The 5,360-nt window shown below is 29.5% G+C and overlaps 1 protein-coding gene across 1 annotated transcript in view; it reads left to right on the top strand.

The window, feature by feature from the left end:
- Positions 1-2,194: 2,194 nt before the first annotated feature.
- The window catches only part of LOC100166215 (atrial natriuretic peptide receptor 1), a 141,051-nt gene continuing 137,885 nt past the window's right edge, over positions 2,195-5,360 (top strand). The window contains exon 1 of the mRNA XM_029487357.1: positions 2,195-2,380. The gene's annotated coding sequence lies outside the window, so the exon portion shown is untranslated. The remainder of the gene's footprint in view (positions 2,381-5,360) is intronic.

The raw sequence follows: 5,360 nt of genomic DNA on the forward strand, positions 1-5,360 counted from the left end.
TGATATTTTTCGAATGTACCAAACATAAATAGTGATAAAATATCAAGTAAAATTTATTATTGTGAGTGTAATAATGAATTTGCGATAATTGTTATTATTTTAGTACAAAGTAAAATACTAATTTACTGTCAACTATAATAATATTATGTTCATTGTTCACACGTCATATAATAGGTAGTTTGTTTTTATAACTATAATATTATAATATTCCTAGCTCATAAGGCTATCTACATCTATGGATAATTAGTATCATAATTATCAAAATAATCTATGGATTAATAGTTTACTATTTTAACATGATAATAATTATAAGTAGTAATAATAGCGATAATAACAATAGTAATAAGTTAAGGTTGATCAGACATCTAATAGGTAGTATGCAAACATAATATATATAGATTGCTAAACTTCTCAAAACTTTATTTTATATAGTATTATAAATACTTTTTTACCGTATAATTATTTAAAATGTGAAGTTCAAAACTTTTTTTATTGCTATTATATTCATAAAAATACCTGAAAACGAATTTTTGAGATTTACATGTTAACTTATAAACTGTCACAAATTCCTATCGCTGTATTGATGTATAATAATATTATGTAAGTACGTGTAATGAATTTTAAAATATTAAATAGCGTGAAAGTTTTGAATTATTTCAAACTTTTCAAGTTCTGAATTATCCGTTGAATTAAAAACAACATTTTTTATACCAATTATTATTATTTAATTTTTGCGTATAAAAATTATGATAATTATGATTTCATAATTATTTATATATTTTTTTTATAAATGTTAATAATAATATTAATACCTATACACTTCTTAGTTCAGCTAGTGTTTATATTATAATGTTTTGCGTCAAAAATGTTAATTCTTGATATGGATTTATTGTGTACTATCATTTTTTTCTGTCAACATTGTCATATAGAAAGACGCGTTATAAAATAAAAAAATTATCTAAACAAACATTCATTTTTCTAAATACATTTCATAATCGCTCTATTCCTCTAAAAATGTTGGCCCGCAATGCCAAAGTTATCTCAAATTTGGCCTGCCGCAAAAAAAATTGGAGACCCCTGATATACACATTTATCACGGTTGTACCTGTATGCTCTAACATAGGAGATGAAATATAACACTGGGGTGCCTACATTTAGTACAATATTATGTCTCTAATTTGTACAAAGTCATCGAGACGAAAGGTTTACAGTAGGTAGTTCAAATGACAAAGAGTAGGACATGGCTTAGTTTTTCACAATAATATCATGTTCAAAGTGGTCCTAGTGAGAGTTTTAGTGGAATTTACTCGATGTCCTGAACTTTGGAGATATTTTATTAATAAAATTGAATAGCTTATAGGTTATACTGAAAGGATAATAGCGGCGTACTTTGACTAGATGATTTAATGCTGGTGGGCGCTACTCCAAGGTCTTTGTATACATTATTATTACGTTATAAACTTAGGGTATCTAAGGCAAATTTCCTGGGTCACTGAAATGCTTTTATAGTGTTATAGTTTATTTTGCCACACCTCGTGAAATATGCCATATAGGTACATGACCATATATATTGCAGGGTGATGGTTTTGTTGAACGTTAGGTTATTCTGATGGAAATTTAATGTGCATGGATGATGTGAAGCCTGAAATTGACCATTCTACTATCGGTTTTCAATAAAAATGCCACGTAAAATTGAGAACTTTTTTTGATTTTTATTTAAGAAAATTGCACATGCAGTACAATATTTATAATAGTGTCTAAGTAATTACAAAGATTTATTTGTTCTTTTTTACAAATCGACAAACTCGTGAACTCATTTTGAAAATTATATATGATTATTGATTATTTATTAGTTAAATTAATTCAGTATAGCTGAATATAATAACTGATTAAGTAATATGTTATGTATATCGAATTATAAAAATGTTTATATTTAAAACATTAATATAATATACAGTACCACTTAAAATTAACGATTACAATTTTATATTCAGCTAATATTAAAATAAAAAAATAAAACGTAGTGGATACATTTTACTGTATATATAGTGTAGCTATAATAATTTATGTTCCAATTTAATTAAAAGTATGTTTAAGATGACATTAAATTATTATACGTTTTAACTACCCGTTATATCTTGCAGTATTAAAACGTGAAATTGGTTGGGAAATACATTTTACCACCGTTTATAATAATATAATAGTACGTGTAATTGTTTAGGATTCTTGTGGACCGCCCCGGAACTGTTGCGGATCAGACATCCACCTCCAGAAGGCACGCCGAAAGCAGATGTCTATTCGTTTGCCATAATCGTCCACGAGATCGTCACCAGACAGGGTCCGTTTTACCTCGGAAACGTCGAATCGCTGTCGCCAAAAGGTTGGTCACAAAAGCTTATTGCTGTTATCATCTTAGATATAATAATACACCTGAATCGTATTAGTATTATTATTAAGATATCGTGACAGTACGATGTAGGTATAATGTACACCATGCTCATTAACCTGTTTGCGGCGAAAGCAGACGTCTATTCGTTCATAGTGATCGTCCGTGAGATCGTCATTAAGCAGGGTTCGTTCCGGTTGCGTACCTAGGAAATTTCAAAGGTAGGGGGTGTTATAAGTAATAGTGCGTTTAAATTAATTGTAGTGGTAATATAAAAGACACAAATAAGGGGTTTTATGGTACAAGGGGGATATAACCCCTATCCTTCCCCCCTGGACACACCACAGTCCACAGGTCCGTTCTACCTTATTAGAAACGTCAAACGCTGTCACCTAAAGGTCGATCACAATAATTATACCAGGATCGTATTAGTTTAAAGTTTTATTATTAAGAGATCGTGGTAATGCGCTGTAGGCAGTGGCGTAATTTCGAGGGGCAAGCAGGGGAACTTGCCCCCCCCCCCCGGAAATGTTTAAGGGGCAAAAGTATAATTTTGCCCTTCCAAATAATCCACATTTAAAAAGTATTCTTAACTAGACTTTTAACATAATATTATAATATTAAAATATTTTTTTCCTCAAATTACTTTATAAAAGTTTATATTTATTTTAGGTTTCTCTTGTTGAATAATATTATGGTGGCGTCTTGTCAGTGTTACAGTTATCGCAATAATCGCATTATTCGTGACTATTATTATCCATAATTCGTGAACACGTTTTTATCTTGAAATCGCGATTATGACTACAGGAACGGCCAAATGGGAGGTTCATTTTTTTGCTCCCCCCTAGATTTTTATCCAGTTACGCCACTGGCTGTAGGTATAGGTTAGACAATATTATGTTCACCATGTTTATCATACCTGTTGCGTTATCCTCCGGACTACACGAGTGCAACGCATGTAATGTAGAAAATCTATAATAATAATATATTGGTTCATAATGTGGTCGGAGTTTTGTTCAGTGCCGCGAAATCTGCCAACCCTCGACTCAGGCGAAATGTACGCTGTTACGAGCTAGAGGGCGCTGGCAGGTCGATCCCTGAAAAAAATGTAAAATTTATATTGGAATTCGGGTAGGTCCTTCCATACCTACGTACGCAAAGTAGTGTAAAGACAAATATGAATCTTTAGATTAAATCGAGTTGAATTAAAATAACGATATAAAGCTCAAATAACGAAAAAAAAAAACAATCGCTTTTGGTTTCAAGTCGATATGAAAAAACAAATGTTCGTTTGACTTGATTAAATATTTCCTTAGAAAGATATTTTATAAGTAAAGTAATTATATATGTATTATAGTATAATATCCTAAGTTATTTTAATATAATATGCTAATATACACTATACCTACATTAAAAACTTAAATTGTGGTTGAATAAAATTATACTTTGTTGAAAGTAACCGTTATCGGTGACGTGTGCAGTAGGAACCCTGTGAGAAATAATAAAATGTGTGACTTAACTATACAAACTGGATGATTATGAAAATTTATTTTAAAAAATACCTATTTACAATATTTGCATACTTGTAAAAATAATAATAATTTGCGAGGTTTTAGCAGTTTAGCTTTAAAAACAATTAAAAATAAATTAACATTTAAAAAAAATTATAGTTAATAACTTCTTAAGTAGATATGTTGTGTAAAAGTCACCTGATCATGAAATATACCTATACCCAGTGAAGTGTTGACCATGGTTTTGAAGGGCAGTTGCCTGATAATTTAAAGGTGTAGGTGGGTAGGTGCCGGGTGGGTAAGTACTGGATTTAGTGAGAAATGTAGTACAATAACAAGACTAACTTAATTGAATATGGTATTTAATAAGAATAATAACTTCAATAATAAGTATTATATTAATTAGTCAAGAGGTAAATAAAAAAAACAAAAAAAACTATGCGATTTATTATAATAATAATAATTATTATTGTTAAAACCTGTAGCAACCATTTATAAATAAAAATTTCTAAAAAAAAAAATAATGTAAAAACAATGCGAAAATGTGTCTACCGAAACCGTGGTTTGAACTCAAGACCCTTGTTTAAATCCCTTGTTTGAGAACTTCCCGGATTGGCTTCTTATTTTCCTTTTTTTGTGACAAAATGTAGCCCATCTCCTTCCCCGTGATCTCTATATCAAATTCCATCGCAATTGGATGAACGGTTTAGGAATGCATAAAGTACATGGGTTTTTTTGTTTATTTAGAGATAGATTAATAAAGAGATAGAACAATTTTTTTTTTTTTTTTATTTAAAATAAACAAATATACAGTTTTACATTAATTGTACATTTGAATTATCTATCTTCTGTAAGCTAAGCTTGTGATGAAGATAGAGAGTTACAAATTGATACATATGCTTAAAATAAAATAAAATTTAAAACACTATTATTGCGTAATTATACAATACAAAAGAGATAATTAAAAATAGAATATAATAAGATTAACCTACGTTACAGTTAATGATACATGTAGCCAATCATTAATTACTTTTTTAGCTTTGTTATAATTGTAATTAATATTAACATTCTTCTTTATAGAGAAAAGCATAGCATTGTAATATATAGGACCAAGATAATCAACAAATTTTTGACCAACTGATTTTTTAAAAAGTGATGTTTTAGCATCGAAAGATCGAAAAGCTCTTTTATTACTAATTTCATTTTTCTCTACCCATTGATCTAAGTGTTTAACCACCCATAAAATAGCTATTTTTTTGAAAACAAAGTCAACTGGTAATACATTGAAATCCTTAAAATTAAGACCAGTTGATCCAACATAGTTTGTTTTTTATAGACATACACGCACGATCTGTCATTGATGAAGCAATAAAGGTTTTAGAACGTTTTCCGAGAGCCCTCCCCAGATTAACAGACCATATTGAAATATTGCTTGATATAGAGCTAAGTATACAGTTCGCATG

This window comes from Acyrthosiphon pisum, chromosome A1 (genome assembly GCF_005508785.2).
Source record: "Acyrthosiphon pisum isolate AL4f chromosome A1, pea_aphid_22Mar2018_4r6ur, whole genome shotgun sequence".
Lineage (NCBI taxonomy): Eukaryota > Metazoa > Arthropoda > Insecta > Hemiptera > Aphididae > Acyrthosiphon > Acyrthosiphon pisum.